Raw genomic sequence first — 9,513 nt, forward strand, 5'->3', positions numbered from 1 at the left:
GATGCGGTGGTGGTGCTGAGTGATGCTGCGATGGTGCTGAGTGATGCTGTGGTGGTGCTGAGTGATGCTGTTGTGGTGCTGTGGTAGTGCTGAGTGATGCTGTCATGGTGCTGCGTGATCCTGTGGTAGTGCTGAGTTATCCTGTGGTGGTGTTGAGTGATGCATTCTTGGCCCTGAGAGATGCTGTAGTGTTGCTGAGTTATGCTGTGGTGGTGCAGAGTGATGCTGTGGTGGTGCTGAGTGATGCTGTGGTGGTGCTGAGTGATCCTGTGGTGGTGCTGAGTTATCCTGTGGTGGTGTTGAGTGATGCATTCTTGGCCCTGAGTGATGATGTGGTGTTGCTGAGTGATGCTGTGGTGGCCCTGAGCAACATTGTTGTGTGCTGAGTAATTCTGTGGTGGTGCTGAGTGATGCTGTGGTGGTGCTGAGTGATGCAGTGGTGGCACTGAGTGATGCTGAGTTGATGCTGTGGTGGCACTGAGTGGCGCTGTGGTGGCGCTGAGTGACACTGGTGGTGCTGAGTGATGCATTCTTGGCCCTAAGTGATGCTGTGGTGACGCTGAGTTGATGCTGTGGTGGCACTGAGTGGCGCTGTGGTGGCGCTGAGTGACACTGGTGGTGCTGAGTGATGCATTCTTGGCCCTGAGTGATGATGTGGTGTTGCTGAGTGATGCTGTGGTGTTGCTGAGTGATGCTGTGGTGGTGCAGAGTGATGCTGTGGTGGTTCAGAGTGACGCTGCGGTAGTGCAGAGTGATGATTTATTGGCCCTGACTGATGATGTGGATTTGCTGAGGGATGCTGTGGTGTTGCAGAGTGATGCTGTGAATGCGCTGGGTGATCCTGTGGTTGTGCAGAGTGATGCTGTGGAGATGCTGAGTGATGCTGTGGTGGTGCTGAGTGATGAATTCTTGGCCGTGAGTGATGATGTGGTGTTGCTGAGTGATACTGTGGTGTTGCTGAGTGATGCTGTGGTGGTGCAGAGTGATGCTGTGGCAGTGCAGACTGATGCTGTGGTCGTGCTGAGTGATCCTGTGGTGGTGCTGAGTTATCCTGTGGTGGTGTTGAGTGATGCATTCTTGGCCCTGAGTGATGATGTGTTGTTGCTGAGTGATGCTAGTGTGTTGCTGAGTGATAATGTGGTGGTGCAGAGTGATGCTGTGGTGGTGCAGAGTGATGCTGTGGTGTTGCAGGGTGATGCTGTGGTTTGCTGAATGATGCTGTGGTGATGCTGAATGATGCTGTGGTGGTGCTGAGTGATGCATTATTGGCCCTGAGTGATGATGTGGTGTTGTTGAGTGATGCTGTGGTGGTGCAGAATGATGCTGTGGTGGTGCAGAGTGATGCTGTGGTGGTGCAGGGTGATGTTGTGGTTTGCTGAGTGATGCTGTGGTGATGCTGAGTGATGCTGTGGTGGTGCTGAGTGATGCATTCTTGGCCCTGAGTGATGATGTGGTGTTGTTGAGTGATGCTGTGGTGGTGCAGAATTATGCTGTGGTGGTGCAGAGTGATGCTGTGGTGCTGCAGGGTGATGCTGTGGTGTTGCTGAGTGATGCTGTCTTGGTGCAGAGTGATGCTGTGGCGGTGCAGAGTGATGCTGCGTGATCCTGTGGTGGTGCTGAGTTATCCTGTGGTGGTGTTGAGTGATGCGTTCTTGGCCCTGAGTGATGCTGTGGTGTTGCTGAGTGATGCTGTGGTGTTGCTGAGTGATGCTGTGGTGGTGCTGAGTGATGATGTGGTGGTGCTGAGTGATCCTGTGGTGGTGCTGAGTGATCCTGTGGTGGTGCTGAGTTATCCTGTGGTGGTTTTGAGTGATACATTCCGGTCCCTGAGTGATGATGTGGTGTTGCTGAGTGATGCTGTGATGGCCCTGAGCGATATTGCTGTGTGCTGAGTAATTCTGTGGTTGTGCTGAGTGATGCTGTGGGGGTGCAGAGTGATGCTGTGGTGGTGTAGAGTGATGCTGTGGTGATGCTGAGTGATGCTGTCGTGGTGCTGAGTGATGCATTCTTGGCCCTAAGTGATGATGTGGTGTTGCTGAGTGATGCTGTGGTGTTGCTGAGTGATGCTATGGTGGTGCAGAGTGATGCTGTGGTGGTGCTGAGTGATCCTGTGGTGGTGCTGAGTTATCCTGTGGTGGTGTTGAGTGATGCATTCTTGGCCCTGAGTGATGATGTGGTGTTGCTGAGTGATGCTGTGGTGGCCCTGAGCGATATTGCTGTGTGCTGAGTAATTCTGTGGTTGTGCTGAGTGATGCTGTTGTGGTGCTGAGGGATGCTGTGGTGGTGCTGAGTGATGCTGTGGTGATGCTAAGTGATGCTGTGGTGGCGCTGAGTTGATGCTGTGGTGGTGCTTAGTGGCGCTGTGGTGGCGCTGAGTGATACTGTGGTGGTGTTGAGTGATGCATGATTGTCCCTGAGTGATGATGTGGTGTTGCTGAGTGATGCTGTAGTAATGCCGAGTGATGCTGTGGTGGTGCAGAGTGATGCTGTGGTGGTGCAGAGTGATGCTGTGGTGATGCTGAGTGATGCTGTCGTGGTGCTGAGTGATGCATTCCTGGCCCTAAGTGATGATGTGGTGTTGCTGAGTGATGCTGTGGTGTTGCTGAGTGATGCTGTGGTGGTGCAGAGTGATGCTGTCGTGGTGCTGAGTGATGCATTCTTGGCCCTGAGTGATGATGTGGTGCAGAGTGATGCTGTGGTGGTGCAGAGTGATGCTGTGGTGATGCTGAGTGATGCTGTCGTGGTGCTGAGTGATGCATTCCTGGCCCTAAGTGATGATGTGGTGTTGCTGAGTGATGCTGTGGTGTAGCTGAGTGATGCTGTGGTGGTGTACAGTGATGCTGTCGTGGTGCTGAGTGATGCCTTCTTGGCCCTGAGTGATGATGTGGTGTTGCTGAGTGATGCTGTGGTGGTGCTGAGTGATGCATTCTTGGCCCTAAGTGATGTTGTGCATATGTGTATGTGTGCAGTTAAGCTTATGTAACTCTCTGTGTGTGTGCCAGCCTCTCCATGTAAGACAACTTGTGTTAATGCAGCACGCTAAAAAGAAAGACTACCAACGAAGTATTAAAGGCCTGCACATAACTTGTAGTGCACCCTTAGCAGTTATGTTCGTGCAACTCTCTTTGTGTGTGCCTGTTTATATAATTTATTTATTTATTTATTTTTTGCACTTATAATGCGCACAGATACCCACAAAGGGTTTCCCGGCGCAGAGGAGGTGAGAGCTGAAAGAAACACCGACAGCGCAGAAAACAACCTGTTTGAAGCCTGCAATTATTTATCAAAGAGCCAAGTTTTTACACCTTTCTTAAAACTGGCGAGGTTTACCTCCTTACGCAGGGCTAAAGGCAAAGAGTTCCAAAGAACTGGTCCCAGATGGGAGAAAGACTTTCCCCCCATACGGGCCAGTTTAAATCTGGGAACCACAAAGTTGGCTCCATTTGAGGAGCGGAGGTTTCGTTCAGGAACATAGGGCCTAACCGGATTCTGAAGGTACTTTGGGGCGGTCCCTGCCTTGATCCTAAACATGTAGGTCAATGCTTTGAACCGGACACGGTTCTCAACCCTAAGCCAGTGAAGGTCCTTAAGGTGTTTTGATATTCTGGCAGTCCTAGGGATCTTACAAAGCAGCCTGGCGGCGGAATTTTGGACCAGTTGGAGCCGCCTAATCACAGCTAGATTGGAGCCCAGGTAAAGGATGTTACCGTAGTCAAGCCTAGATGTAATCAGTGCATTGACTACGGTCTTCTGGGTATCCATAGGTAGCATCCAGATGATCTTCCGTAACCACTTCAGGATGGTGAAGCACATACCAGCTACTTTGTTTGCCTGCTGTTTCATTGATAGCGAGTCATCAATGCATACCCCTAGGTTTCTGACTTGAGTTGCCGGGCGGGGGAAAGCACCCAGGGAGGATGGCCAATGGATATCCTGCCATAGATCTCTCTTTTTCCCTAGGATAAGAATCTCCGTCTTCTCCCCGTTAAGCTTCAGCTGATTAGTAGACATCCAGCTGAAGACTTCCTGAAGGCCTGATTTCAATGCAGAGGGGGATGAAGGCTCTGCGTTGGTAAGGGAAAAAATAATCTGCGAGTCATCCGCGTAAGACATAAGTTCTAAACCGACTCGCTCAGCTAGATCGGCGAGTGGGCGGAGATACAGATTAAAAAACAGCGGGCTCAGAATTGAGCCTTGAGGCACGCCATGTGGAGACTGAAAGGTGTCAGACTGAGCTTGCGAGGACGAGATCTGAAACGTCCGGTTGCTCAGGTAAGACGCGATCCAGTCAAGCGCTTTCCCTCCGACACCATCATCACTCAGCCTAGCAAGTAGTCTGTTGTGTGAGATGGTGTCGAAGGCCGCACTAAGATCAAGTAGGACAAGAGCAACTGTTTGCCCCTCGTCCAAAAATCCCCTGATCTTTTCGGTGACTCCCAATAGGGCGGACTCGGTGGAATGGCCGGCCCTAAAACCAGACTGAGTAAAATGGAGAAGATTGTTGTTCTCCGTGTACATTGAGAGTACACCGTGAATGTGCTTCTCTAAAATCTTAGAGAACGCAGGTAGCAGGGAAATTGGGCGGTAGTTGGCCAGCACCTCAGGATCAGCCGCCGGCTTTTTCAATAGAGGGCTGACCATGGCATGCTTCCAGGCCGCTGGAACAGTTGCCAGATGGATGGAGGCATTTAAAGTATCAACAATAATCCCTAGAGCTGGGTCGTCCAGCTGCCTCAGGACGAATGTTAATGCGGCATGCTAGAAAGAATAAAACGAGACCTAAAACAAGTTGATGCTGTTTGGGAGGTGTGAGGGGAAGTAGGAGAGGGGGGAGTGATATGGATGAAAGCACTAGTGGCCGCATGCTGGCAAATGGTGACCTGCAGAGCGCGTGAAAAACAATCACTTCAGAAACAGATGTCAACCGCTAACTCTATTTCTGCGAGTAGTTTGGCAAAGCTGGGCATTTTGTACTGGAACGGACATTCACAGAGCAATACTGTTCCTCAGCACATAATGAAACAACTGCTGTTCCCAAATACCTTACCGCTCTCTTATTCGCACAAAAAAATTCACTTGCTGAATGTATCATTTGCCTTTTATTGCTCTGAAAATATCACAATCACTTGGACTTCAATTGCGTGTCCACTACAACAGCTGTGGTGCGTGTCCTCTTTACATCAAAGATCAAGCGAATGGTGCTTGTAAGCGAAAGCCTGGTTAACCTCAAAACATTAATTTTCTATAAAATATGAAAGGTGAAAAGGTAAAGGCGAGTGTTGGTTTTGAAGACTGAAAGCAATTCAAGATTAATACCAACCCAACGGGAGCATGGAATCCCAGCTAAGCACGGCCTGAGTTAAAACAGTGAAAAAAAGAAAAATTATAAAGAATTACTCCAGTACCTTGAATGCAAGTTCACAGGATATAAAACTGCCCAAAAAGTAAAAGTAGGGCTAAATATGAAACAGGCACTTATAAAATATTTACATGTAATAAGCAATGTTTTACAAGGGTGCAGTAAAAAGTGTGAATTTTGATCAATTGTAAGCGGAATGGTGCTTTTAATCAAAAGCCTTGTTAACCCAAAAATATTCATTGAATATTATCATTGAAAGTACAGGTTAAAAAAATATAGGCGTTTGACACCGTAATTGATTAGTGAAGAAGACAGCTCGCTGGAGGTAGGTGAGACAGACAAGACCGAGAGGTGGGGATTAGTGAAGGAGACAGCTCGAGCAAACTTTCCCGCGGAGCGGCAGCAGCTGGTCTTATCACAAGGAGGATTAACACAAGCTGTGTCCCTTCTCTGTTGTCTAAATAGCACTGCCACTGTCCCATTTTAGCTACCTAACTAGCTTTAAGTAAAAACTGCAGTATGTGCTTCATGCTTTATGGTGGAGTTTGCACAGGCTGTGGTGCATGCTTGGGAACCTTCCAGCAGTAGCAAACAGAAGACACAGACAGAGAAACGTGCAGGTCAGAACAAAACGGGTGTTACGGTTGGAGTTTATGCAAGCGCAGTAGGCAACTATCTCGGACTCTAATAGAAAAAAAGTTAAAACATACATGTGAGGTGAGTCATGTCTGGAGGACACACACACGTTTTCCAGAACAAATATTACACATTACCTGCTGTTTACTTTAAAGGATTGACACAATGCCTTGCAGCGTAACGTTTACATTAGGCCGACATATCATCTTATTGTTTACAGCGTTCATTTCCAACAGCAATGTATTGTTCCTGGAGCAATGTGGGGTGAATGCAGATAAGGGTGGTGGAGGGGAGTAACAAGGGGGGGAGCACGCCGAAGCAAAATGTGGGGAGGCTGTGAGGTTGAAAGGGAAAGCATCTCACATGAGGGAGGTAATAAGAAAAAAAAAACAGTATTCATCTCTGCCCTGTCGGTGCAACCAATCTGAGCCGAGGCAGGAGATGGTGGTGGTGGAAGGGAGAGTACAACATGAGGAGTTGCAGCGCGAAGCTGCAAGTAACACGAGAATGTCGTTATTGTAAAAACACGAGCAGGAGATGGTGAGTTTGGAAGAGAGGGAGGGAATGTTCAACACGAGAACGTTATTGTAAACAAGCTCTTGGCATTGCTGTGGGGGGGCTGGGCGGGAACGCATTGCTTTGAAGACTGATGGCGGTTGCGGGGGAGCAGCTTGGGAGCGCACTCCATTGAAGTCTGGTGCAAGGCTGATGGGTTTGATGTGCACGCACGTCTCACACGACTGGATCACATGAACTAGACGTAAGAGTTTGTTTTGCCTACTATATACTCGCCTATTAATCCCTGCGGGATATAATAGCGAGACCTAAAAACAGAGGACAAGATTGTCTTCCCTGTGAGACCTTCCTAAGGACTACCTCATCTGTGGACTGTGCAATTAACATGGAATATAGCCACACTATTTCTAAACAACTTGAAGACTGGAGAAATATTCTTGATACATGTATTTTTTGTTTTGCCCTACACATTGTTTAGAATGCACTAATAAGGTGATTGCTTTCCCTCCCTCCATTATTTTAGTTACCTTTTTTGTCACGTATTTGTATTGGTAGATTTTAATCCCTATGTACACTTCAGGCACAAGTACCGAGCGTGAAGATTATTATCCTTGCCAATAAGTAAAAATAGAACAGGTATGTGAAATTAGAAAAAACACCACTGATTAATTTGGGTATTCATAGTGGAAAATACTCATTGTAAATTGTTTCCACATTATACCACACTTCTATTTATACTGGTTTATGCCCTGGTATAGTAGGGTCAGAAGGGCAAAACCCTATTGTGGGTAAGACATAATGGCAGAGTTAATAGGCAAGCAAGGAGTGAAGTGCTCCCCCACCTCACTCCCACCCTCCCCCAGTTGCTTTATTATTCCTGGTGTGCCATTGACATTTGACCCAGTAAGCAAAATTGCATGCGATTGAAATGCAAGCATTAGGCCCTTTTTTAGAGTTTTGGTGGTGTGACTGTGGTTCCTTTCAATGGGCAGAGATGACTGCTGGTCCGGAGGTCATCTCCAAATTTGGTGGATGGCAGTTCATCAGAGTGGAAGAGGTAATGCCTTCCTCCACCCTGACAGATGGAATACAATCCGTCAAACCTTAAATCAGGCCCTAAATTTTTAAAAGGATAGTCCCAATACAGGTACCTTCATTTTTGCAAACAAAATGCTGCATTTCAAATGTAAGTGCATTGCAATTCATTCTGTCTTCTCCACTAGTCCATTCAGTTTGTGATGTCCAGGGCCCAGGAAGGGAGCTGCAGAGCCATCACAGAGAAGGAATGAGGAGGGAAGAGCAGCTGCGTTACATATGATTTCCCTGAGTTTTTGCATTATGTTGCGAAATTTGGAATGCCTTTGAGCTTATCCTTGCAGCAAAAGGAAGCGTTTGCACCTCTCTGGCTCTCTGCTGATTCACATCCAAGCATCCAGACACAGCAATGCACACAGTGGCCCAGGTTTGCTCTAAACCTGTGACATTCAAAGTACGGCCTGGGGGCCAGCCAGCTCTCCCCGGTAAACAGCAGCACTGGGCTGCTGTGTTCCTGAACACTAACATTCTGAAAGATATTAAATACATGAGCAAGCATGTATTTACAAGTTAAGGGATGAAAGGGAAAAGAAGCAAAGAAGGTCCCCAGCGCCACTCAACTCTAGGAACACCTCTACTAACATTCACCAAGATGTTGAATAAACGGGCAGGCATTTATTTACCGGCTAACTGAAGTAAAAGAAAAGAAGCAGACTTTAGGAACACCTTCATTTTTAAAGACACCTTCATTTGTAAAGCGCTCCAGCAAGAAATATGTAACAATTTGATTAAGTCTCTTCAAAATTAAAAATAATGTATTTCGTTAACATGCAGAAGTGTTTCACCTTAGTAAGACAGATTATATCAGTGCATTGAGAAGTATTTTTTTTTTTAAGCAATAGTTTTCAACATGAACTTAGGAACGTTCATGCCTCCCTCCACTCTGACAACAATTCCAATAGTGAAGTAAGAGTCAGGCCATATGTCATATGCACCCTCCGGGTGGCCTGGTTTGTTATCATACATGGATAACATTGTAGTTTATTAAATCAGACACAAGAGAAGGTTGTGTACATGACACATCCAGAACTCACGTTTTTCAAGGTTCCCTTATTTGTAATACTGAAGAAAAAAGAGGCAAAGTGAAATAAAATAATTGCCTAAGATCACACAATTTGGTCAAATGTGGAAGCCGGGATTGTTCCTAGATTTTGTGGTTTTAAGCTGCAATTCAGCCACTAGATAGGTATCTCTTTACCTCTGTTGTTTTATATCAAAAGTGAAATCTTTGTCTTTAATTCTTGTGAAGGGGTTAGAGCCTGCCTGGCAGACAGAAGCCACGTAAAAGGTCGGTTCATTTTGGCCTCGAGGGTCCAAGAGAACTAAGGTAAGCCAAAGGCTGGCACTTAGCATTACACTGCACCCTTCCCATTTCCATCCTTCACCAGCATGATAGCTCTCTAAAACCATTCTCTTCATTTTTTTAGCATCTCACTTTGGCATTTCTATTGTCTCAGCATCACAGAGACCTTGTCCATAGTCAACCAGCGGTAAGGAGTGAAATGTAAGTAAATGGAGCAGTGCTTAATTTGTGCTGGTGTTTCCCAGTGCTGGGCACAGGCACTTATATTTTTAACCACTGGCACTTATTTATCGGAGTCCACCATATGGTGATGCTGGCTATCAGGTTTTGAGTAGAGAACATCAGTAGAGCGTTTGACCATTCAGTGTAGTCCAAAACGTCACACTTGTACAGGTGTGATGTTTGTAGTTAGTGTTGACACTGACATTTTGACAGCACTGACAGGAGCTGTGGGTAGTGCCAGCTACAGAGGACTCTTGAAAAATATATTTGACCCTGGCGCATTTTTTATATACATTACCCACTAAAAAGAGTAAGCATCGCTGTGGGGGCTCTAGCAATTTCCAACAAGAAGGAAATTAAACCAGTAGATTACATTTAGTAT

The sequence above is a fragment of the Lissotriton vulgaris genome, chromosome 8 (genome assembly GCF_964263255.1).
Source record: "Lissotriton vulgaris chromosome 8, aLisVul1.2, whole genome shotgun sequence".
Classification (NCBI taxonomy): Eukaryota; Metazoa; Chordata; class Amphibia; order Caudata; family Salamandridae; genus Lissotriton; species Lissotriton vulgaris.